The sequence below is a fragment of the Lissotriton helveticus genome, chromosome 3_1, assembly GCF_964261635.1.
Source record: "Lissotriton helveticus chromosome 3_1, aLisHel1.1, whole genome shotgun sequence".
Taxonomy (NCBI): domain Eukaryota; kingdom Metazoa; phylum Chordata; class Amphibia; order Caudata; family Salamandridae; genus Lissotriton; species Lissotriton helveticus.
In genome coordinates, this window is record NC_136061.1 from 1,649,598,575 (window position 1) to 1,649,625,650 (window position 27,076).

Genomic DNA, 27,076 nt, shown 5'->3' on the forward strand with positions numbered 1-27,076 from the left:
ATAAGTGACGATTTAGAGGTGAAAGCAACCTTCGAATGCGACGAAAATGCTTGTGCATAATGTACTCGCCATTCTCGGTCTTTCGATACTAAATTTGTCGTGGTACGATGAAGTTTTATTCTTGCGTCTGAATGGTTACATGAGTTTGGATTTTCAGTACTACAAACCCTCCTTTTGCCCTTACATAGGCAACTTAACCTACTCTCATGCTAATCTGAGTCTAGGTCGATATTCCTAAAGTCATTGAGATATTGCTGTAACATCATCCTAGTACTTAGCTCGTCTCCTGATACAGGTTTCCTTATACATGATGTGACACAAAGGCCACATATTGCAGGAGCACACTGTATACATAGACAGAACAGGAAAAGGATGGCTAAGACCATCCCAATGACCATCAGGATTTTCCATCCCCAGCTGGATATCAGTTCCCAGAACCACCCCATTAATGACCAACCTCCTTTCTCTACATGAATAGATTCGGAAATCTTATGTAGTTTCGAGAGGGCCTGGTACACTGTTGGAGCGTTATCTGGGATAAAAACGCAGCAGCTAGATTGGATCAATCTGCATACCCCACCTCGGTCTGCAAGTATGACGTCTAAAGCAACCCTGTTCTGAAGGGTCATAAGACGGTCCGACTGGAGCTCAGCAGTCAGGTTACTAAGGGCACCAGCAATTTCAATCACGGTAGACTCAACTACCCTTGTCAATTGCCTTATGTTCCTGCTGTTTACCATGGGTCCCCAGAACGGCAGAAAACCTCTTGCAAAGTCCCCAAATTCTTGACCTGCAGTGTCTTCTTTACTCTAACTACCCTTGTCCTGTGGTAATCCGCCGCTGCTGTGTAGGTGGGAGGTAACAGAAACGAAACATGAGCCCGAGAAGTCAGGGGGCAACCATGTATAGGCTCTATCATGGCAGATGAAATAAGTACCCTTAGCTGCTAAAAACGCGGGGGAAGTCTGAGACCCAAAAACATATGTTTCTGTACAGACACTTCTCCCTAACTGAGCTCTGGGATTCCTGCCAATGCCTTGCAGACACAAGTTACCTTGATGGGGTACAATCCAGATCGGGGAAGATCTCTTCGCTTGCTGTTTCTCACTTAAGGTAGCTCCATATCCGGTCACGTTCCAACCTACATATGCAAGTATCTCGTCATTAGGGGTAGTTTCATAAGAAGTTACTTCCTTAATCATGTCAACTATGCCTTTTACTAGGGCGCTAGTCTTGAGGTTGTCTTTTACAGAACGTAGGGGTTGGACTTCTCGTGCATATATGAACATCGTTCTGTATGCCCACACAGAACCATTATGACTGAAAGGTAGAACTAGATAAGGGATACCTTTATCCGTCGTGTGAGGCATAAGTCCACATACCCAACAGTTAGTCGTGTTCATTACTAACTGGTGCTGGTGCAGGAGCTGAATGAAGGAGTTATTAATGAACTCTAATCTTCTATGGGATTCAGGGCCAGGAAGGGAGTGGAAAGAATGAGGGGAAACAGTAGTAGGAGGAGGTGTAGGGGATGCAGGTGGTGCGAGTGTTACATGAAAAGAAAATCCTATCAGAAATATCATCACACTGGATATCATAAAAATGCACATTATTAAAAAACTTTTTCTTGTCGCCACTGTACATAACTGGTGTCTAGAGTTAATTTGCTTGGCAGGCCTTTCCATTTCAGAAAACTCCATCCTTCCTAGAGTGCTGCCCGCGGTGGTAGGTTGATTCTGCTAAAGGATGCTTCTGTCAGTCCAGGGCAACTCCCTTAGACCAACCAGAACTACCGACCTAACGTCGTTAGCTGCACCCAAAAGACTTTTTAGGCAACCGCGGCCCTAGCAGCGGAACCCGGATGGCGGTTCGAAAAACAAAAATGAGCAAGTTTTCTTCTGATGGAGGAGCTGCCTTTCTGAAAATAGTACTTGGAGGGGAAAAAAATTTGTTTTATTGGTCCATAGGTTTTTGCCTTAAAGTGGAAAAAGAAGTTAATTTATTAGTTCGTATTTCTTGGTCTCAAATCGTATCTTTGTCTTCCCGGTACTGTATTGTCCTGGAACAACAGTTCAGGCTCCGAAGTGTTCAATCGTTTTGGCGGTGGCACACCTTCTTGAAGAATGTTCTCGTTTTCGCGCTCAGAGTTAGTTCCTTTCACTTGTGCATCGCTGAAAGGTATGAGCCGAGGTACCGTGTCTGTTTCTGAGTCGCCGATGCCTTCCTGGACCCACTGGTCATATGGCAGAGGAAGAGGGACTTTCTTGCAGTGGTCCCCGTGGATCCAGGCCTTTTTCCCTTCCACTTGCACTGCCGATCTTGTAGAGAGAAGGACAAGGTGTGGCCCTGTCCACCTGGGCTGGTCGTTGTTCGTCCTCTGGAAATTTCGCACCAGCACCCAGGATCCAGGGTCAATGCTGTGTCCCGGAGTCTCAGAGACCGGAGGCAGGGTGTCGTTGACCTGTTGATGTAAAACACGCAATTTAGCCGTCAATTCATACAGATAGTCAAGTAGAACGGGGTGCTCAAGCTCGCTAAACTTTTTGGGCCTAGGCACTCCCCATATGTTGGCCAGGCGGCCGAAAAAGATTTCATAGGGGCTGAGTTTCACTCGTGAATGCACAGTCATTCTGGTGGATAGGAGTGCTAAGGGTAGAGCGTCAGGCCATATAAGACCTGTGCTCGCTTGAATTTTGGCCAATTTTAACTTAAGAGTGCCGTTGTAGCATTCTACTAATCCAGCTGATTGGGGGTGATTTGCAGCGTGGAACTTCTGTCTGATACCTAATCCTTCACATACATTCTTCATCACATGACCCACAAATTCACTCCCGTTGTCAGACCAGATCATTCTAGGCATTCCGAACCTAGGGAAGTACTCTTTCACAAGGGCTTTCGCTGTGGACAAGGCAGTATTGTCTTTCAGGGGGTATGCTTCTATCCATCTTGAGAAGGCACAAACAATAACGAGCACATATTTCAGATTGTTGCACCTTTCCATATGGATGAAATCTAGCTGCAAAACCTCGAACGGATATGTAGGAGGTGCAAAATGACCAGTTGGAGTTGGGGTTCCCCTACCAGGATTGTGTTACAGACACACCATGCAATTCTTGACGACATTCTCTGCACACTTGGGAATCCCTGAATTCTGCCATACTGGAGCCAACAACTTGCAAATCCCTTTCACGCTGATATGAGCCATACCATGAGCCATTGTGACTACTGCAAGCACGTACGCATCGGGTAACAACCACCTCTGATGCTCTGACAATTCAATCCAGCAACCACTCGCATCCATTCTACCTGAACTTTCTCTCCACGTACTCAACTCTTTCTCTGTGGCTTCGGCTTGAATGGACTTCACGCTCTCTATCGTGTCTTCACACATTCCTATGTCACCAACCCATCTTGCAGGTCCTGCAACATACATTTGGCTCATCACATTCTTCGCAGTTTCTTTAGCCGTTTCATCAGCGAACGCATTTCCACGACCAACATCATCAGTCACCTTCTTGTGAGCACTACATTTCACAATCGCTACTTGTAAGGGCAAAGTCAGTGATTCTAGAAGTTCATTTACCAACTGACCATGCTTAATTTTAGCTCCATGCGAAGTCAGAAATCCACGTTCTTTCCACAATCGTCCAAAACTATGGGCCACGCCGAACGCGTAATGGCTGTCAGTGTAGACAGTCACTTTTATTCCTTTCGACAACACACATGCTCTCGTGAGTGCAATTAGCTCCGCTGTCTGAGCTGAATTATGTGGGATGCGTGTAGCTTCAACAATCGTGTGCAAAGTCGTGACAGCATATGCTGCAGTCGTATCGCCATTCGGAAGCTTGAAACATGAACCATCCACCCACAATGTACCATCACATTCAGCAAGAGGAGTGTCGAAGAGGTCTACTCTTCCTTTCGTCTCTTCTTCTGTTCTATAAAGACAATCGTGCTGTTCTGAAGCATCTGATTCTTCTATGAATGGTAATAACGTGGCTGGGTTAAGGGTGTTGCACTTTTGAATGTGCACATGACTTGCTAGCAAAGTCAGTTCGTACCCTGACAATCGAGCACTGGTTAAGTGCTGTGTCTTGGTTCTATTTAACAATGTGTCTACTGCATGTGGGACCATCACGACTAGTGTATTATTCATGACCAGGCCAGCAGACTGTCGAATAGAAACAGCTGCTGACGCTGTGGCTCTTAAACAACTAGGCAATGCTCTAGCCACTGGATCCAAAGTCGAGGAAAAGTAAGCACATGGACGCTGTTTGTTCCCAAATAACTGAGTCAGGACTGACAATGCACAACCATCCTTCTCATGGACATACAATGTAAAAGGCTTACTGTAGTTGGGGTTCCCCAACACAGGAGCCGAACATAAGGCTGTGCGTAATTCGGAAAAACTCGTTTGACACTCTTCAGACCAAGGGACGGGATTTGGCGTATCTTTACACGTTAACGCCACCAAAGGTTTGGCCAATAACGAAAAATTAGGGATCCATTGTCTACAATATGATGTAATGCCCAAGAAAGCACGCACTTCTTTCTGTGTTCTTGGCACACTCAATTTCGCTATTGCCTGAATCCTCTCTGGGGTCAGTTTCCTTCCCTCCTTCAATAAGAGATGACCTAAGTAGGTCACTTCTTGTCGGCAATATTGAAGCTTGGAAAGTGACACCTTGTGATGCAAATCGCACAGATGGTGTAACAATGACATTGTAGCTTTCTTGCAAATTTCCTCAGTATCCGCAGCTATAAGCAAATCGTCAACATACTGTACAAGAGTAGCACCTTTTGGCAAAACAATCGTATCAAGCTGCGTTTTTAGAGCTTGACTGTATATTGACGGACTTTCACAGTAGCCCTGAGGAGCGCGTTTAAAGCGGAAACTTCGTCCTCCTAAACTGAAGGAAAAAATATCCCTGCTCTCCTCTGTGATCGGGATGCTGAAGAAAGCATTCTTTAGGTCAATCACCGAAAACCAAGTGGCAGAAGCTGGAATCATAGTCAATAGAGTAGTGATGTCGGGGACAACTGGAAATTGTGGCACCACGATTGAATATGCTACTTACCAGTATGCATCTGTTCTTGGCATGTAGGGCTGCTAACATTCATATCTTAGCATTAGATCGCCGCCTAGTGTTGGGTCCGGATGATCGCACATTGTTGTCCTGGAAGAGTCTTCGAAGTATCCTGAGATAGGTGGCTCCTCCCCTGGACTACAGTGCGCATGGGCATCGGCTCCATCCCCAGATTGTTTTTCGCCATTGTGGCAGAAGATGGAGTGAAAAGTGTAAAGGATGTCCATGCTAATGATTGAATACAATAGTATATCTGCAGCTGCGACAGGCACCGGGGAGGAGGGTGGGCGATATGAATGTTAGCAGCCCTACATGCCAAGAACAGATGCATACTGGTAAGTAGCATATTCAGTTCGAGGCATGTGGGCTGCTAAATTCATATCTTAGCATAGAATACATAGCAGTCCCTCCATCAGTGGCGGTTGCCCGTGCCAGCTGCAGAAACCTGAAAAAGTGTCTTGAGAACAGCCTGTCCCACAGCAGCTTGCTGCTTGGAATGCACATCAACACAGTAGTGTTTTGTAAAGGTATGTGGTGTAACCCACGTGGCTGCTCTGCAAATGTTCTCTAAAGGAATGTTCCCTAGGAAAGCCATGGATGCCCCCAATTTGCGTGTGGAGTGCGCCCTTGGGGGTATCGTTAAAGTGCGCTTGGCCTTTTGATAACAGATTTGGATGCACTTAACAATCCACCTGGCTATTCCTGCTTTGTAAATAGGGTTGCCTATGTGTTGTGGTGAGAAGGCAACAAAAAGTTGTTTTGTTTTCCTAAAGTGTTGTGTCCTGTCTATGTAGTACATCAACGCCCTCCGTACGTCTAACGTATGGAGCATTCTTTCCGCCACCGTTTGTGGGTTTTGGAAGAATGCCGGCAAGTCAATAGTTTGGTTGAGATGAAACTGTGACACCACCTTCGGAAGGAATTTGGAGTTAGTACGTAGCACTACCCTATTTGGATGAATCTGAATGAATGGCTCTTGGATTGTGAGCGCTTGTAGCTCACTAACACGCCTCAGTGACGTAATAGCAATTAGGAAAGCTACTTTCCACGTTAGGAACTGGAGTTCACACGAGTGCAGTGGCTCAAATGGTGGTCCCATCAGTCTGGTGAGGACCACATTGAGGTTCCACACCGGAGCTGGCGGTGTTCTTGGGGGAATGACTCGTTTCAGACCTTCAAGGAAAGCTTTAATGGCAGGCACCCTGAAGACAGAGAGATGCTGCCTATTCTGAAGATAAGCCGCGATGGCGGATAGATGTATCCGAATAGAAGTGAACGCTAGATTGCACTTGTACAGATGTAGCAGATAGCAAATGATGTTAGGGATAGATGCATCTAGCGGGTTGATGTCATTGGCTGCACAGTAAATGACAAAACGCTTCCATTTTGCAGCATAGCATGCTCTGGTAGTTGGCTTCCTTGCCTCCTTGATGATGTTCATGCATTCTGGAGGTAGGGTAAGGTATCCAAACTCTAGGACTTCAGGAGCCAGATCGCCAGAGTGAGCTGTTGCGGATCTGGATGCTGAATTTCTCCATGGTTCTGCGTCAAAAGTCTGGGCGTGAGGCGCAGTCTTTGATGCGGCACCACTGAGAGTTCGAGGAACGTGGTGTACCATGCTTGGCGAGCAACCAGGATGAGAGTCATCGCGTGCTGCCTTAGCTTTCTTGCCACCAGCGGTATCAGAGGGGCTGGCGGAAAAGCGTACGCAAATTTGCCTGACCAGTTCATCCATATCGCATTCCCCTGCGACTGTGGGTGAGGGAACCTGGCGGCAAAGTGTTGGCATTTTGCGTTTTCTTTTGTTGCAAACAGGTCTATCTCCGGATGACCCCACTGCTGGAAGTACGGGTGGAGTACAGATGGGTGTAACTCCCACTCGTGCATTTGATGGCTGTATCTGCTGAGCAGATCCGCCATCTGATTGTCCTTGCCCGGGAGGTGTTCTGCCATGAGGAAGATGTTCCTCTGAATGGCCCACCGCCACATGCCCTGAGCCAGATGAGACAGCTGTGGCGAGTGGGTGCCCCCCTGCTTTTGAATGTAGTACATCGCGGTCATGTTGTCCGTCCGGACTAACACTACCTTGTTGCACAGATGTACAATGAAGGACTTGAGCGCCATGAAGATTGCCATCAGTTCCAGATAGTTGATGTGCATCTTCTGTTGCTGCGTCGTCCATAGTCCCTGCACTGTGTAAGTGAGCAGATGAGCTCCCCATCCCTGGAGAGATGCGTCCGTTGTCAGGATAATCTGTGGCACTGGCTCCTGGAACAGTCGGCCCTTGCAAAGGTTGTGTGGAGTCCACCAATGCAGAGAGTCGTATGCCCGACTGGTAACCAACACTAGGTCTGTTAATTGTCCTTGAGCCTGTGTCCACTGATTTGCTAAGCACTCCTGGAGCGGGCGCATATGCAACCGTGCGTGAGGGACTATGAAGATGCAGGAGGCCATCATGCCTATCAACTGCATGAACACTCTCGCTGGAAGTGAGTGTTGTGGTCTGAACTTCTGGATTAGAGACTGCATGCTGTCTATCCTGACTTGGTTTGGCTGAGCCATGGCCGTCAGGGTATTGATCGTCGCACCTAGAAACTGCCGGACATGTGCCGGCTGAAGATGCGACTTTGGGTAGTTCAACGAGAAACCTAGATCGTGAAGGAGGTGAATGGTAGTCGACATGTCCGCGGCGCACTGTTGTTCCGACTTGGCTTGAACGAGCCAGTCGTCCAGGTAGGGGTAGACATGGATGTTCTGCCTCCTGAGGTGCGCCGCTACTGTCGCCAGACACTTGGTAAACACTCTTGGGGCTGTGGTGACTCCGAAGGGTAGGACCTTGAACTGATAATGTCTGCCTTGTATAGTGAACCTGAGGTATTTTCTGTGGGACGGGTGTAGTGGTATGTGGAAATAAGCATCCTTGAGGTCTAAGGTTGCTAAGAAGTCCCCTTGGTTTAACAAGGGAAGAATCTGTTGCAGTGTGAGCATATGGAAATGTTCCGACAGTATATACAGGTTGAGGGGACGTAGATCTAGAATGGGTCTGAGAGATCCGTCCTTCTTTGGAATAAGGAAGTACAGGGAATATACCCCTGTGCCTTCCTCCTCTACTGGCACGAGCTCGATTGCGCTGTTTGCAGCATCACCACTACTTCCTGCTGCAATAAGTGCAAGTGCTCTGCGGACATAGGCCGTTGCCTTGGTGGAATGTTGGGTGGAGTGGATTTTAACTCTAGACAATAACCGTACTGTACAAGTTGTCGCACCCACCTGTCTGTGGTGATGTTTCTCCAGACGGGCAGGAACTGCTGTAGTCTCCCCCCGACAGGTGTTAAGTGGTCGGGGGGCAGTGACAGAGAGTCACTGTTTGCTTGGGGCAGAGGAGCGGGAGTTGTTGTTCCCTCTGCCGCGTCCTCTGGTGCTGTTTCCTCGGTAACCCCCCTTGTTCTGTTTGGGGTACGAGGATTGTGCTCCACCTCTAGAGAATTGTGATTGTTGACCCATCTGTCCTCTGGTGACTCCACGTGCACCTGAGCGACGAAAATTATTGCCACGAAACTATTGTGATTGTAGGGCCCCCATAGACTTAGCAGTTTCGGTGTCTTTTTTAATCTTTTCAAGGGTGGTGTCAACATCTGGACCAAACAGTCTATCAGGATTGACTGGCTGATTAAGTATGGTTGTTTGTATGTCAGGTTTAAACCCCGATATGCGGAGCCACGCCTGTCGTCTCAGCATGACGCTAGTGTTAATGGCCCTAGCTGCTGTGTCTGCGGCATCAAGTGCACACTTTATGGCTGCGTTGGAGATCAGTTTTCCCTCTTCTATAAGCAGTTTGGTGCCCTCTTGAAACTGCGAAGGCAGGTGTTCTAAAACCCGCTCTAGGGTGTCGTAATGCGCCCTATCATAGCGTGCCAAGAGTGCCTGTGTATTTGCAATACGCCAAAAGTTGGCAGCCTGTGCAGCTACTCTTTTGCCTCCTGCGTCTAGCACTTTGGACTCCTTATCCGGGGGAGGAGCTTCACCCGTTGTTTGGGAGTTGGCCCTTTTGCGGGCATTTGCGACCACCAGGGAGTCAAGCGGCAACTGTCCCCGAATGTATGCAGGGTCTGCAGGTGCTGGTCTGTACTTTTTTTCGATACGTGGATTGACCACTCTCGCCCTGGTAGGTTCTTTAAAGATGTCCGCAGCATGTTTGAGGACCCCTTTGAGCATAGGCAGTGTCTTTACTGTCCTTTCAGAGACTGAAAAAGTGTCAAATAGAAAGTCTTCTTCTACTGGGTCAGCATGCATGTCCACATCATGATTAGCAGCTGCCCTTTCAGTGAGTGCATGAAAACCTGCAGAATCTTCAGTAGGGGATGCACGTGCACTGAAAGGCTGTGGGTCAGGCTGTGGGTCTTGCCCCACATCCTGGGTGCCTTGGTCACCAATGTCATCATATGAATCCGGCTGTGCATCTGGTTCATTGATGGGGAAAGTGTATTGGTCATCTTCATCATATCCCTCACCCTCAGATTGTTCTGGGGAAGGAGTTGGGCTCCTTCTTGGAGGAGGCTGGATAGGTTTCATGAGGCCTGAAGCGTCCTGAGGAAACCTTTTCTTCTTCAGGGGGATGACATAGGAGTCCACTGGCTGTGAAGTGATCCTCCTCTTGTAAAGGGTCAATTTGCCCGTGTCTGCGTCGATAAAACGCTCAGAATCCTCTTCTGAGTCGAGTACCCGACTTGAAAGTGCCCCTGCCGTTGAAGAATCCGACTTCTTTGGCGCCGATTTTGTTGAAAAGGCCTTCGGCGCCTCCTTTGGCGGCAGAAGGAAGAGAAGTTTACCCGCAGGCTTCACCGGAATGTCCATCGGCTTCTGTGGCGATGGTATCGGAGCCGACGTAGCAGAGGCCTTCTCCCTGATTCTCTGTAGTGAAGAGGCGATGGGGGACGCGTCACTTACAGTGGCCTTTGGCGCCGACGAGGAGGTCTTGACCTTGCCCTCGGATCCGACGTCCTGCTGGCCCTTCTGAGTTTTGGACGATGATGCCGCAGCCGCCGACCCAGAAACCTTGGACCGATGCGCAGATGTGCCAGCCTTCGATCCGTGTGACTTTGTCGGCTCCGTCTCTACCACGCGTCCGACTAACGAAGTCCCAGTCGGAACCGGAGCCGTTTCGCTGGCTTTGGCGGGCTTTGACGGCGTCGCAGCGGTTGACCCGTGCCGACCACCCTTCTTAGAGGATCCCTCCTCTGGCGCCGATTTCGACACTGTTGAATCGACAGATTTCTTCGACTTCTGTGGACCGGAGGCAGACGGAGTCGATGAAGCAGCGGGTTTAGTCGTTTTTGGTGGTACGGCCGCCATCTTAGGTGTGCTCGAATCCATAAGTTTCGGTTTCGGTTTTGGGTCGGCCATTTTAGGTGTAGTCGATACCGTAGGTTTCAGTTTCGGTTTCGATACGGCCTGCACAGCAAGTATGTCCGTGGCCGGGCCTGAAGGAGGGGCCGTGGCTTGCGGTACGGGGTCTTGGGTAAGGCCGACAGGCGATCCCGTGACCCGATTTTGATCTTCGTAACCTTCGGGGCATAGCTCGTCCCCTGAGCTATCTTCCGCGGCCCCATAAACCTCTTCGACGTCCCCTACCTCGTCGACGTATTCAAGGCCTTGACCCGCGACTCCGTCGCCGTCTTCCGGATCTGCCTCGACCTCCGTCTCGGGCGGGGAGATTTGAAGATGATGGCTCTGGTCCTCCTCTTCTTGGTCGCCGAAGATGTTTTCTGGATCCGGGGCCGCTTGTCTGGCCTCAAGGCGCACCGCGCGCCGAAGCTTGAGTGTCTTCTTTGACCTGAATCTTGCGCAGGCCATGCAGTTGTCCTCGTTATGGTCTGGTGAAAGGCATTTGTTACAGACCGGGTGCACGTCTATATGTGGGTATTTGGACCCACAGAGCGGACAGAACTTAAACGGACTCCGCTCCATGCTGGAAAGTTGCGGTCGTGTCGCGATGAGAAGGCCTCGATGTCCGAAGAGTGAAGATACTCCGCTGATTCCGACTCCAAGAGACGGAAGAACTCGAGACCGTGCGCAAACAATACCGACGCTATGAAAACAAGGCCTTTTGGCCTTAAAAAGTTAGTTTTTCTCGGTTCCGACAGAGAGACGTCGAGACCGCATCCGAACCCAATGGCGGAAAAAAACAATCTGGGGATGGAGCCGATGCCCATGCGCACTGTAGTCCAGGGGAGGAGCCACCTATCTCAGGATACTTCGAAGACTCTTCCAGGACAACAATGTGCGATCATCCGGACCCAACACTAGGCGGCGATCTAATGCTAAGATATGAATTTAGCAGCCCACATGCCTCGAACCTTATTCACCTCTCTGAGATCGATTACAAATCTGTACACCGGTGGCTGAGATGGGTCAGTTTGTTTTAAAACAGGTAGAACGGGACTATTGCAAACGTTACCTCTTGTCTCTTCAATCACATCTCAATTAACTCGTGAACGATCGCTAGCAAAGCTTTTTCACCCTCACTTGAGATTCGGTATTGCGGAATTCGTGGCATTTTAACATTGGCTTTCAATGTTACAACATATGGTGGTATTTCTAGGAGTCCCACATCATTGGGACCAGCTGCCCAAAGTATGTCTGGAAGAAACGACAACTCTGTTGGAAGTTTATCTCTCGATAAGTACATTGGAGAAACCACTTTCTTACCTAGCGTAAGTTGTACTCCTGATGGAGAACAGTACAAAGTTGCATACAATCTTTTTAGCAAATCTAATCCTAGCAAATTTTCGCCACAACCTGTTGTCAGAATAAGGGGTGCTTCTAATTCACAAGGACCAACAGAAAGAAACAAAGGGTCAGAAATCGGGTTCCTAACCGGGGCGCCAGAAAAACCTACAGAAACGTTCGTTTCGCCAGACAAAGGTGCGCCAGGGAGTTTGGAGTGCATAATAGAACTCCTTGTAGCACCAGTATCCAAGAGAAAAGGTTCTGACACACCCGATGTGATCACCTCAACGTATGGTCCACTCTGATCTACTGGAACTGAAACAACTCCCTCTCTTTGTCCATGGCTGTCCTAGCAATCATTGCTGTTCCATTGCTTGCCTTCTGTATAGTAATCATCTGTATAGTACTGAGCTGTCCTACCAGATGCGTTATTCTGCTGATCGAATTTATTCATAGAATTTTGTGGTGGAAGAGACTGCGCATTCTGGGGGACGTTTCCACGTCCTCTACCTCTAGGTGCTTGCTGAACGCCTCTACCTCTCACGTTCGAAACACGATTCGCACGTTGTAACAAGATAGGGCAACTATACTTAAAATGACCTTCCTCCTTGCAATATGAACACTGGTTGGGGCCTATATTGACACGTGGCTGATTATACTCGACTCTTTGTGAGTTCCCTTGATACTGTTGTGGCTGTTGATAGTTATTCTGATAGGTGTTCTGACCACCGTTAATCTGGCCATTACCATCACCACGTGGCGGATAGGCTTGCTGCAATAAAACCTTAGTCTTTAACTCTTTTGTTTTCTTTTCTACTCTATCTTTCTCGTCTTTGTCTCTATTCTCGTAATATTGTGCAGTGGCTAATATCTGTGCTGAAGAGGAAACAGCCCAAGAACTCTCCGAATCTTTTAACTTTTTACACAATTCTGGAAGCAGATTGTGCACAAACTTGTCGACAAATAATCGCTGACCACCTTCTGTGGTCATGTCTTGGCCACTGTGATCGACAAACGTTTCTTCGAACCTGGTGAAGAAATCTGAGACCGTCTCGTCTTTCTTCTGTTTACATGCAGATAACTTATCCCAATTCACACGTATTGCAGGCATTATCGTTTTCATGTAATCAACTATTTTACCAGGAAGTTCTGCTATTAAAGGCTCAGGTTTAGCACCACCAACTTGTCGGGCATCTATAACAGCGATATTGGCCCATGAATCACCTAATTCCTGATCATGATCTGAATGACGAATCTTACTCCATAAAGGCTGTGGAACAACGTTCCCAAATAACATATCGATATCGGCTAAGTTCATTATACATGACCCAGCAGTCTGCGACAATTCCTTGTAATACCCTGCAGGATTCTTACGCGGATCTGGTAATGTCTGTTTAAGTGCTAAAACTTCAGCTCTCTTCCATGGGACATGTACCCATACACGCTGGAAGTGAGGCAGAATAGGAGGTTCAACAGATGTGTCACCTTCCCTCCATTGCGGGGGAACTTCTCTCATGGGATACTGTCGTGCCTTTTTCCTAGGTGTATCGCGCTCAGATTGTGAGCCAGAAGTGTTCCCTTTACTCCGATAAGACAACAATATCTCAACCGCTTTTTGGACATCGGGACCTACGATCATTCCTTCCCCAAACTTGAACCGTACATGACACAACTCCTGCGGGTTACTTTCTAAATCATTATCTTCCAAATCCTCACCGAGAAAAACACACATTTGTTCAAAAACATATCTCTGTGTCGGTGCTTCCCACTGAAGGAAGACTTTCATGACAGATTCAACGTCATATTTTAACGTATCTATAATCCATTTATGAGCTAAACGATTCAATACATGTCTCTCTTGATAATCAGGCAGTTGACTTCGCAACTGTCTTCGTTCCGTGTTAGGGGTCGTTTTAGGCGACCGAAAAAGGGGTGAAGGAATGTTAGTGACAATGCTGGCCATTTTATGCCAAACGGAAGGTGAAAGTGAAGGAGGAACGGGTGGAAAAACAGTGTGAGATAAGGCTGAAGTAGAGGCAATAGCAGAGGGAGCATTATGAGAAATCAAAGGTGCACTAGGCAAAGTCATAGAAGGTATAAGCGAAGTAGATGTAGCCGGTGTGCCTTGAGGAGGCTGCACCGGAGGAGCGGAAGCCAGCTGAAGAGCAGCTGGTGTGTGCTGTGAAGAAGCAGGCATAACGATCATGGGCGGCGCAACTAAGGGTTGCGGAGGCGCCGTGGCTGTTTGTGCATAGGGGGGTGGTGAACTTAATAAATGCAACATTAATGGGTCTTTTTCACGTTCTTTGGCTGTCTCTTGCTGAAGAGACGGCAAAACTGGATAGCATTTATCTGTTGCCATTTTACGTTGCCTGTGCAACTGCTCACTCATCTGTACCTCTTCTTTGTCTTTAAACCGCATAGCAGCTTGTATTACTGAAATATTCCCTTCTCTCTTATTTTTCTTCTCTAATTTAATTTCCTTCTGTTTGGCCTCTTTACGCCAAAGGCGGAAAGAGTCAAACATCGCCGGCCGGGCTTTCTTTTTGAAAAGTTTGACCTCAAGATTATCTAAAATTTCGGTGTCAAAGCTACCGTATTGGGGCCATTTAAAAACACCATCGTTTTTGGTATATTTGATCCACACTTCATTGTATGTGATGGGGCCTACCCCATGTTTCACATATAACTCGTAAGTTGGAGTTCCAACTGGAGGAACTGGACATGAGTCCTCCAATCGGGAGTCCCTATTATTACCACTGAGACAAAACAAATTTCCAAGTCTAAAACTAGGCATCTCTGCTCTCTAGTCTAGTTCCAAACGTCAAAGGATTATCGATTACGATATTTTCTCCTGAAAAAACGAGTCCTTTGGTTTTGGTGCTTGCAAGTACCAACACAAAACTTTCCCAAAGGATACCCAAAACTAAGAACCACTAAGGACTGGGAGACGCTCCACTTATACTTAACTGAAATGTCGATGACGTCACTAGAAGACTCGTCTTAGTGTTTCGCTCTACCAAACTTCAAGGGTCCAAATCAGGGCGATAGCCAGGGCAGCAATCCTTTGTAGCCGTCGGGAAGCGGGGAACCTCGCAGCAAAGACCTTCGGACCACGTTGACATGCAGGGGTCGTTGAAGTGGCGGCCTTCCTCCGGAATTTTCACACAAAGCTCCTCACGAACCTCTGGCTGGACCGGTACCGCTGGAATCGCCCCAAACGTTGGGCGCCAACTGAGGTACTGGGTTTTTCAGAGCCGGTACTTAACCGGTAACCCAGCGGTGTCAGGGAATACACACCCAAAGACCTCGAGTCCTTTTCCTGATTCAGACCTACAGAAACTCAGAGTCTTCTAGGTGAAGTCAAAGATCGGTTTATTGGCTGCAACCAAGGTAACAAGTGTCCTACAAGTACAACACACGGAAGTATGTTCTCAGGAGACTGCTTCAAAATCACAAAGTCAGGCTTCTCTTCTTATACAAAATAATAAGCTTCAGGCAAACATTCCTAGATTTTCAGGATACTATTCACATATTTCGACCATAAATAAGTAACAGAGTTATGATGACAAGCTCACATTTCGTTTGTCCAATACATAATAAATTACTCGGCAAGGTCCGGTATTTCAATCAGATATCGGTGTTCTCCAATAAAATGAACACGTCCTCATCATAAAACAAGTAGAAAAGAAGGAGCGGGGTCAGGTGTGGGCAAGATCCGGCAGAGTGGGTGTGTGATGAAAGGGTTTTATGGCCGGGTGCGCCTAGATGCTATCTTGACTGGCCACGGGGAGGGGAACTGACCAAATGGGCTGGCCTGGGGCGATGGTTTCAACCTGCCCAGGTCATGAAAAAGTCAATCAAGGAGTGCTTGTCCTTATGATATTGGATTAAGCCTATGTGAAGGGCAACATACAAAATGGCTGCCGTATACAAAATGGAAGCCAAAGGTTCAGGGTATAAGTGACGATTTCGAGGTGAAAGCAACCTTCGAATGCGACGAAAATGCTTGTGCATAATGTACTCGCCATTCTCGGTCTTTCGATACTAAATTTGTCGTGGTACGATGAAGTTTTATTCTTGCGTCTGAATGGTTACATGAGTTTGGATTTTCAGTACTACAAGCGGGCGGTAGCCCGGGTTCCAGCATTATACAAAACCATGTTGGATGGAATGAGGATTCAACCCACCACTTAATTCCTTTAAAAAATACTCCAACTGCACAAAGGCAGTATCCAATAAAGCAAGAAGCTAATAAACAGGTCAGGGAGATCTTAGATCAACTTGAATACCAAGAGGTGATCGAAAATTGCACCTCATCAATGAATAATCCTTTGTTTCCGGTCATGAAACCTGACAATTCATATTGTTTAGTTTTACATTATAGACATTTAAACACTTGCACTGACATTTGCAGTCCAAAATCCACACAGTGCCGCATTAATGAATAAAATTGAGTAGAAAAAATATAAAATGACACTTGATATCTCAAATGGATTTTTCTTCCAAAATATAGCGCCTGACAACAGGTATCTAACAGCATTCTCAGCGCTAGGGTTCCAACTGCAATTTTGTTGACCCCCCCAGGGTATAAGAACAGTACAGGGTTGTTTTCAACCAGAGTAACTGAGTTACCTCAAAATGTGGATGAAGTGGCATTGTCCTATGGGGATGATATTTACCTAATGGATGATGACATAGAGGAGCACTTGAACAGTGTGAATACCATAATTTTGGGTTTTGCATCTGAGGGCTACAAATTCAACTTTAAAAAATCAAATATTGCCCTCCTCAGTATCAAGTTTTTAGGATATGAGCTTTTAAGTGAAGGAAAAAGCCTCCCAGCTGATTTTTTTAGAAAAATGTGCGTTGTTCCAACTTCCAAAATCAATAAAAAATGTACAGTCAATACTGGGATCACTAAATTTTGGTAGAACATACTTGTTGGATTACGCAGAAAGGGTAAATACCTTCCAATAATTTAATAAAACCTGTTTTTTCAGTAAGACAATGGACGCAGGAACACACATATCCTTCGGTATCTACAAGCTGACATGATAGCTTCCAAGCAATTGCAGACATGTGTAAACGTACGCAACCTGGCAATCTATATGGTTGCGGGTCAATCTGGGTACACCTATCTAACAAATAATGAAGGTGAAACAGTAGCAATTGCATACAAGTCACATTTGTACACAAATGCTGAGATGCGTTTTGCATCTACAGAAAAGATCCTAAGAGAAGTACAGACTGATGTAGTGAGAGAAAGATCACTGGCTCAGGGAAAACGAATAATAGTAGTTACTCCACTCCCAGCCTTATAGGCTGCGACAAAAGCGAGCATTCCTAACACTAAAGCCTTACATCCGAGATGGATACAATGGGCTAATTCTCTCACTGCAACAGATGTAGAATATAGGTACGACCCAAATCTAAAGACACAAGCATTTATGCAATACGAACAAGAATATCCACTATCAGATTAAATAATGCTTCTAGATCAGTATGAATATATAATTTACACTGACGGATCTGCTCAACCGGCCATAGGAAGTAATCAACAATATAGCGCGGCATGTGCAATCGTTAAAGGCCGCATGCAAGATGGAAAGTTCCATCCAGGTTGCACGAAAATGCAATCTCTAAGAGACTGCACGGCACAGCTGGCAGAGTTAAAAGTCTTGATACTGGCACTGGTAAATACGATTGAGAATTCCTCACACTAATTGTGTGCGATTCCTTTTACTGAGTGCACTCATATAATGAACATTTGCAGCACTGGGTTCAAAACGGGTTCAAAGATGCAAAAGGTGGGGGGTGTGGCTTAGCAGGCCGACATGGCGGACTTGTGCTAGCCAGCTCCGTACAGCCCATCCTTCATCCGACGAATATCCTGGCTCCCTCGGACCCGAATTAAGTCCTGGAGGGGGCATCTTGGCGTCTCAGACCCATAGGGACCGGGGTCTCCAAAGCAGCAGGGCGCCGTAGCTGCTGTGACCTCGAGGCGCGGCCTAGCCTTCAGTGACCGAGCAGGGGAGTGGAGTCTGATGTGCCCTGGAGGTGGCGCGGGCTGCGTGGCTGCCAGCCGGGACCCATGGCGGTGATCGGCGGTCCTAACAACCCGGAGGAGGTGGTGGCCCTCCGGAGGGGGGGCGCCCCGGCCTGCGTGAGGCCTAGTTGCAACGCGACTTGCGCCCAGAGGAGAGACCGGTATTTTGGGGTCTTGAGTGCGGGTTGCTCTCCCCTGACATTCTGCAGCCACTTCTCCACTTCAAAATAAACGGGAGATACCCCCACTCCCCCCCGGACCGGTGGTCACATCGGGCCAGGTTGTTGGGGGGCTAGAGACCGGCCCTTTCGGGGGCCCAGTGGTGAAGGGGGTGCATTGGCCCTGTAACGCGGCCGCTCCGTTTGTCTGCTGCGGCTCGCTGGTCGCGGGGCGGATCGGCCCTGGAGCCAGGGGGTGCTCCGGCTTGCTGGGAAGCCCTGTACACCACGCCCTGGGGTGAGGCCTGGTTCGGGAGGCCCCGGGCGGGAGACTACGCCTGTTCCTGGCCGGACCGCTGCTGTTGGGAGGTGATTCGGTGCCCCCCCCCGCATCCCCCACCCTGGGCTGCTCCTAGCACTGGGGGACCGGCAGCTGTGTCGGGCCGTGTGGGAAGGCAGGGAGAGTCCTGCTGGGGGTGTAGGTGGGCACCTAGTGACTGCAAACTGTTTCCTCCTGTGCTCCGGTCACTGTGGAGGCCTTGGAGTTTGGGGACTCTTGCTATCGAGAGGCGGTGTGCTGGATCAGATGCAAGGCCGGGAGGGGTGGCGTTGCCTCCAGGAGTAGTGGTCTGGTAGACTGCGGACCTTAGCTGCTGATTGGGCCCTGCGCAACGGGTCGGCGGGCGCTCTATCGGCTGCCCGGGGCCCCCCTGTGGTGGATTGCGGGCCCCAGCTCGGGGGTGCCTTCCCCACATCTGCTCTGTCCTGCCCTTTCCTTTGGGGACGAGTGCAGTGGGGCCCTGCGGCGTGTCGGGGCTGGGGCTGACCCAGTGTGTGTGCCTGACCTGGTCATACTAGGGCCTGCCGTGGGTCCGTGACGCTTTACCATGACGAGAGACAAGGGCAACAGCGGCTCCACGAAACACGGTCCTATGGACAAGTTCACTGGCACGGGAACGGCGGGCGGCGCCGCCAGGGGAATCACAGGAGGCTGGGCCTGACAATGGGGACATCACCGAATCAAGAGACATGTTGGAGACAAGTTGGATGCCAAAATTGGCGCAGTGGGTGCAGATGTCATGCTGCTACGTCAGGACTTACGGAACGCAGTGTCCTCCATTAAGGAGGCCGAGACTCGCATTTCCGGGGTGGAAGATGACGTCTCAATCCTCAAGCAGAAGGTGGGCAAAATGGAAGGCCTCCCGGGTCGAGGATGCGGAGGGGCGGGCGCGGAGGAACAACTTGCGCTTTGTTGGTTTCCCGGATGGGTGCGAGAATGGTAACATGAATTGTAACGTGGAGCGCTTTCTCACAGTGGCTGGAGAGCTGGCTCCCCCCTGATGCGTTTTCCCGGTGCTTCGTCGTGGAGCGGGTGCACAGGGTGCTCATTCAGAAACCGCCGGTGGGGGCTCGCCCGAGACCAGTGATTGCGAAGTTACTGAACTACCTTGACCGAGACACTGTATTGAAACAGGCCCGCCTCAAAGAACCCTTACTATATGACAACCATTGTATCCTTGTGTTTTCCGACTATACCAGACTGGTGCCGCAACAACTCCAGTCGTTTATGGCGGTGAAGGCCAGACAGAGGGAACTTAAACTCCCATATGCCCTGCTGTTTCCAGCTCACCCATGGGTTGTGTTTCAATACCGCACCCTTTTCTTTGATTCCCCGGAAGAGGTATTCAAATGAGTGATGAGACTATGCAGGTGTGGGTGCATACGCCGCCAGGCCTGCAATCGGAGTCATCCTTGGGGGAAGGGCTGTTGAAGAATCACCGTGGACAGCGCCGGAGGGGGCAGAGGAGATCGCGGTGCCGGAGGCGTTCCGTGTCCTGCGGGGCCTCCTCTTGGAGAGATCCGGCACCTCAACGTCAGCTCGTGGATCCTTGGTTCTTGTGTCTTAATGGACGCCCAGATGCCTATTCAATTGGATTGTGTGATAGATTTCATTATGTTCTATTGAGGAAGCCCCTGGGAGGGCTGCACCCCTACCTGTGTGGTGTGTGAGAGGGGTGTGTCAGGGGGTTATGGGCTGTGAGTTGGGGATCCATTGGTGGGTGCAGACTGTGCCTCCCTGTTGGGGTTATGGTGTTGACCCCACCGTGACAGGTACTTCAGTGTTTTTGAGGAATGGGGTGGGGGGGTTTGCTGTGGGTTTGGGGTTTGGTTGAGGGTTTGGGTTGCGCTTATACACTGGGTACACTACTACATGCACACACGGTGCCGGGTCCTCCTGTCCATATTGTACCACGCTTAGGGCCTGATGGCTAGTGGGGCGACTGATGTTCGGGTTTCAGCGGGCACCCTACGGGTGATGAGCTGGAACGTACGCGGGATCTTGGACAAGATCAAATGTGGAGCTGTTCTGCGCCAGGCAAAGAAGCTGGGGTTGATGTCCTCCTGCTACAAGAAACCCATTTGATGGGCTCCAAGGTCCTTTGCCTACAGCGCTATGGCTTCCAGCAGGTGTTTCATGCCGGGTTTACACAGAGCTCTAGGGGGGTGGCGGTATTAATCCACCGCAGGGTCCCGTATGTGCATTCACAGCAGTTGTTGGACCCGCAGGGGCGCTATGTGTTCCCCATGGGCACAATTGGGGAGGGTCCCATTGTGATGGGTTATGTGTATGCCCCTCCCCCTCTACAGTGGTCCTTAGTTGAATGGTTGACCTCTCTATGGGCGGACATGCCATACGGGGCCTCAGTAGTGGGAGGGGATTGGAACGATGTTATGGACAAGGGCAGGGACAGGAGTAGTTTGGGAGGGGGGTCGAGCAGAACGCACCCCAAACAATTACATTCCCTGGTTACTGGTCTGGATTGGGTGGACACTTGGCGAGACATGCATGGCGACAAGAGGGAGTTTACCCTCCTATCGGTGGTACACAAATCATTCTCTAGGCTCGACTATGTCTTTGTCCCCAGGGCAAGGGTGACAATGGTGATGGCTGCTAGGATCCTCCCCTCCTCTCCGGTATTTGTGGAGTTGCGGCTGGAGAGGGAACGACAGCCCTTTCGCTGGCGTCTAGCGGTATGGCATCTGTAGAATGACGACTATGTGAGGCACATGCAGAAGGCGATCGCGGACTACTTTCTCGCCAATGACAGATCGGTCTCTAGCGCGGTAACGCTCTGGGAGTCACTGAAGCCCACTCTCTGTGGGGTGGATATAGCGTGGTGTACAGTGGCTTGTCGAAAGCGGGGGTCTGGTGGTGCGTTAGCTGTTGCAAGCACAGCAGTCCTACGCCTCTCTCCTGTTAGACTAGGCCCGTCAAGTCTAGCTGGCGACACGGAGCAGAATCTGCCAATGGGGTGACAAGTTGAGCAAAATGCTACATCAGCTCTGCCAGGGCGTTTTCCATCCACAGGCCCTTCCAGGGGTGCTTGATGAGAATGGGGCGCTGTTAACAGACACCAGGGCCATAGCGGAGAGCTTCGCCACCTTCGCTGATCTGTATGCATCGCGGGAGTGTCTCCCTGAGGAGACAGTCGAGAAGTTTATCGCGGATCTCCCGCCTAAAGCGGTGTCCGACGATACGCGCCAGCGGCTTGAGGTCCCCCTATCGGTGGAAGAATTGGGCGAGGCCCTGGGAGAACTCAATGCAGGGAAGGCCCCAGGCCCTAACGGGTTTCCTGCCGAGTTTCATCGTCGATACAATCTACAGTTGGCTTCTTACTATCGGGCAGCGGTGGAGGAGGCTAGGGAGACTGGCCGTCTCCCCCCAGATTGGCGCCATGCGGAAGTTGTGGTATTTCATAAGCCGGGTCGGCCTCTGGGGCAACGTGCCTCCTACCGACCCATTTCTCTCCTTAATGTGGAGGTGAAGGTTCTGGCCAAGGCCCTAGCTAACCGCCTTCTGCCGTATATCTCCGATTCGGTCCACCCGGACCAGGCTGGGTTCATGCCCCAGAGGGCAGCGTGGCACAACATACAGTGGGCCTACGTGGCCCTGGCAGCGGTCGGGCAGACAGGGGTGCAAGCAGCGCTCCTACTGGCAGACATGGACAGAGCGTTCGACTCCCTGAGCTGGGTTTATCTGTTCGCCCTTCTTCGTCCGCTTAATCTTGGGCCCCGGTTTTTGTCATATGTGAGGCTGCTATACACTGACTTGACAGCGTCGGTCCGCGTGGCGGGTGCGGTATCATCTGGTTTCTCCATTCATCGTGGCACCGGGCAGGGGTGCCCCCTGTTGCCCTATTTATTTGCCCTGGCTATGGAGCCGCTCGCGGCCTGGGTGCGCATTGATGCACAACTGAAGGGATTTGAGTGGGCTGCTGGTTTCTCGGAGAGGATCGCGCTCTATGCAGATGACATCCTCTTCTTTTTAACGGCCTTGAATAAGTCGGGGCCGCGGATTCTGGAGATCATTCAGATCTTTGGGGAGGCGTCCGGGCTCTACATGAACCCTCGTAAATCTACGCTGTGGGTACGGTGGTGCGAGATGGGGTGGGTGCATGGGCGTCCACGCTACAGGTGGCAGTGGGAGGCCGCAAATACCTGGGCGTTTTCCTCTCCGATGTACCGGCGGTGTCATGGGAGCGGAATGTGGAGCCAGTGTGGGAGTGCGTTGAGGCGGATCTCAACTGCAGAATCACCCGGACCCGATCGCGCCCAGATGGTTCTGGCTGGTCAACTCGACCCTGGGGCAGTCCTCTGGGGGGTGGGGGGAGCGGTGCATGTTGCATTGCAACGTGCTTTCTCTCTACATACTTTGGAGGACTAGCGACCTCGGATATCCTTTCCTATTATCAAGCCTCACACCTGTTGGTCCTCAATGAATGGTGGTATGGGGACAGAGGGGACCCGGCCTATGCTGCAGAGCGACACATGATGGGGCACTTCACTCCCCATACAATCCTCTATTCCGCTGGGCTGTGTGGCGCATTGCCGCCAGCGACAAATATAGTATTCCAAGTTTGGCGACAAGCCCTGAGGCGTATGGGGTGGTGGAACACCCTCACGGAGGAAACTCCCCTGTGGCATAATGGGCGCCTGCCTGCGTTGGTGGCTCTATGGGGCTTTCGGGGTTGGGACGCCATTGGCGTATCCACCCTGGGGGATGTTGTGCGCAATGGGTCCCTCAAGACGTTTCACGATCTTCAGGTGGAATTCAGCATGCCCCAGTCACAATTCTTCCGGTAGCTCCAGCTCCGGCACGCGCGTGCCCCCAGCCTGGAGGGCCTTGACTCTATTCCCGAGTTTAGTCCATTGAAAGCAAAAGTTTTCATGGGTGACCTGGAAACCAAAACGATATCGAGAATTTACCAGACCTTGGTAACTCACAGCGCGACCCATCTGGGGAAACTACGGGAGGCTTGGGAGGGGGATGTGGGGGCTCTGGAGGAAGAAGACTGGAGGGAAGCCTTAGACGCACCAAAAGGGAAAGCTACAGCAGTTCGTCTCCGCCTCATCCAATTTAAATAACTTCACCGGGTCTATTTTACTTGGGAGCGGTTGTAGGCTGATCGCCTCCGCAGAATGCCTCCGGTGTGGCGGGGCAGAAGGCACCTTTTTACACACCGTCTGGCAATGCTTGTCAATAGAATGTTCTGGAGAGGAATATTGGCCTGCCTCTCTGAAGTCCTGGGATGGTCGCTTCCACGTACGCCTCAGCTTGCTCTATTACATGTAATGGAAGGGATCGAGGGCAATATTTATAAACAGCACCTGCTTCAGTTGGGCCTCACATTGGCGAACCGTGATATTGCCCTGATGTGGAAGGATGCACGGGCGCCCTCTGTGGCTGCCTGGAAAAAGGGTTTGGACTTCAACATGGGGCTGGAGTGGCCAACCTTTGTGGCACGGGGATGCCCGCGTAAGCACTACAAAAATTTGGAAGCGGCGGGGTGACTATAGGGGCCTGTGGCTGGAGCCGCCGACCGAACCAGATGATATATCGGTGGACTGAGGGAGGGGTTGGGCCAGGCTCAGGGGGGGGGGAAGAGGGGCGGGGGGAGTTGGTCGGGGCATGTGTGTGCTCGGGTGGGTGAGTCTCGGTGGTGGTTGCGCAAACTGGGGGGTGGGAGGAGAACAGTTGGGATACGGGGGTTGTTATTCTCAATGATACTCACTGTATTGCTTGTCTTGTTTTCCCACAAAAGTAAATTGCTGCCATATAACTATGTGATGTGATACTGCAGTTGACTCAGGTGTGCAGAGTCATGCACTTTTTGTGCAACTTGACGAATAAAGTTTGTTTAAAAAAAAAAAAAGATGCAAAAGGTGGCACAATAAAGCATAAAATGCTATGGGAATAGGTAGTGGAGTTGAAATCCGGACTACCGGGGGCTCATGTGATACATACACTGAGTCATCAGCGTGATGGCGTTCACATTGAAGGAAATTAATTGGCTGATGCAGCCGCAAAGGGGGCTGTACGCACAGCTTCTATATCTGCAATCACTCGTTCTAAAACGAGAAAAGACTGTGAGATTATGGTGGCTGTTATGCTTCAAGCAATAACAGCAAAGCATTACCAAAAAAGTTTCCACTCAAGTACTCCTACAAATTAGATGCCAATAAAATTCCATTTGCTCAGATTCCTGGAGTGGGGGGATAGAGTAATTCCAAACATGGATCGTAGGTTAGGTTTAATTCTGGCAGCACATGAAGGGATAGGTTCTACACATGCAGGAGTTGCGGCGACTGTTTCTTTGTTGAAACAACGCTATTGGTGGCCTGGATTAACAAAACAGACTAAAGACCATGTCTTGAAATGAGACATCTGCCAGTGGATGAAAGGTTCCAACGTAACACGTCTAGCGCAGACACCATTATTAATATCTGACAAACCACCAGCATGGGTTTACTGAGACCACTGCAGCCCCTTACAAAGAGATGGGGCTTACAGGTATATCATGGTTGCAGTAGATTCCTGCTCAAGATTCCTATGGGTGTAGCTCCAACACTTGGCTGACACTTGAACTGTTATAAAAGATTTGCGAGTCTTTATAGGGACATAAGCAATTGGCAAATTACATTCTGACCAGGGCCCTGCGTTTAGCTCTCAGGCTTACAAAGAGGCCATGCGAGGATTGGGCGTAGCATTGCGGTACTCCTCTCCATACCATCCAGAGGGGAATTCGGTCATGGTGAGAAAAAAACGGGACTTAAAGCAGTCTTTAACAGCTAGAGTGTTACGTACGGGTGAACATTGGACAAAAGCTCTGTATGGAAAGCAGCAAGCTTTGAACAACATGCCAAAAAACTCTCTGGGGGGTCACTCCATATGAGGTCCTATTTGGGACAAGAATGTGAGTACCTGATCTTGATTGTGAAGGCGCAGTGGCAGATGAAAAGCATTTTGACATCCTTGAACCTTTGGCTATTTTACAGGGTCTAAATGAATCCAGGACACAACAAAGTAATGTCCACCTGAAGTAGACCGCCACTGGGGAAGTGAAATCAGTCACAGCAAGAACTGTCTGGATCCCAAATGTTGGGGATCTGGTCAGAGAAAAAATAGCAGGCAAGAAAGAATTTGGGCAATCATACAGAAAGCCTATACAGGTCCAAGCAGTTGAAGGAATAAAAACTGTACTTCTACCGCCTCTTGCAGGAAAAAAGGATAAAAGATTTGTCTCAATCGACCTAATCGAACCACCCTATGTGGCTGAAACTAAGTAGCAGGCCTCGGGGACTCCAAAGTAGCAGATGCCCTCCTCTCGCTACAATTCAAGAAGTTCAAACGGAAAGACTCATCACCTTCAAAGAGTCTCCTGTCGGAATGATGGACTATGCAACAACGATATGGAACTCGTTCCGCTTGAACCTGAAGTTAATATTCCGAACCAAAATGAAAGATACCTTTCTATTCGCCCAAATACAGATGTCTACATCAACATGCCTTGACAAGAGCAAACTAAGATGTCAACTAATCTTGGTGCAATACCAACATTGATCGAACTGCTTCTGGCTACTTTATAAACTTTGATACGTTTTCTCTGGATCCAAGTGAACCTGAAACGGTGCCAGCCCAAATATCACGCAAGCAGCAAAGTAAAGACTTTCTAAACTTTCTTAAAAAGACTTACCTGGTGTCACCTCGGGTAGAACTATGGGTAATCACCGGGATACTTTTCTTTCTTTTCTGGTTAGGCTTAGTAATAGTTTTAAGCATGCTTGTTAATGGAAAATATCTTAGACAAAGCTCTGCAGCCCAAAAGGTCAATTTACTTTTCAAACCACACCAATCATCTCGAGAACAAAGAGACTCTGCATCTGTGAACATTACAGTAGTTCCTATACCTAATGGTGAAGTTTGGGACAAGGTTGATTTCGATATATTTGGCCCGACCGAACTTTTGAAATGTCCTCATTTATTTAAAATATCATTAAGTAGTATCATTACCTCAAGTACATTTTCTGTTGATTGGGATTTTGAGGCTGTAAATAACATGTTTGAATTTGAAAAATCTGCTGCATTTTCTGATAGTAAAACATTGGAAAGCACATCAGATTTTGAAAACAATGTATTGTTATCAACATTATGGTCATTGTTTTTTGCATAAATCTGCTTATCCTAGAAATGTGTTCACTTACCACCAATGGGAACATTGTCCAACACCACCGAAAGGCAGTTCAAAAACATTTACACAAAAGTTTCCATATTTTTCAGGGTTAAATATGTCTGACCCAGCCTCATATTATAAGGTTGGACCAACATCAGCACAGAAACATATGTTAACAAACACCAAACAGATTTACTCTGAATCCTTTATTGCCCAGTTGTCTGAACAAGGTTACGCCTTATGGAAAGACACCATAAACTTAAACTCAGTCTGGGGTACTAGGGAATGACAAGTTCAGTGAATGGAAGCTTCCTTTAGAGCATGCCTTATCCCCCAACAGATCATGTTTTTTAACGAGAAAGCACAACAGACTTCTTGCCTTGGACTAGCGAAGAACAAATACTTGAACACACCTCGGCTACCAAATCCATCATACATCGAGGGTAACATAACATCACAGAAAGGGATTACAATAGATGCATCATACAATACAACAGATCAGACCACGATTGGAAGAAATGGTTGATTTGGCCCACAGAC

The 27,076-nt window shown here is 49.1% G+C and overlaps 1 protein-coding gene and 1 pseudogene across 3 annotated transcripts in view; one reads left to right on the plus strand and one right to left on the minus strand.

Moving 5' to 3' along the window:
• Positions 1-27,076, minus strand: part of PARP9 (poly(ADP-ribose) polymerase family member 9) — a 797,801-nt gene that overhangs the window by 103,349 nt on the left and 667,376 nt on the right. The window lies entirely within an intron of this gene.
• On the plus strand, positions 16,871-24,538 carry LOC144825337 (uncharacterized; annotated as a pseudogene).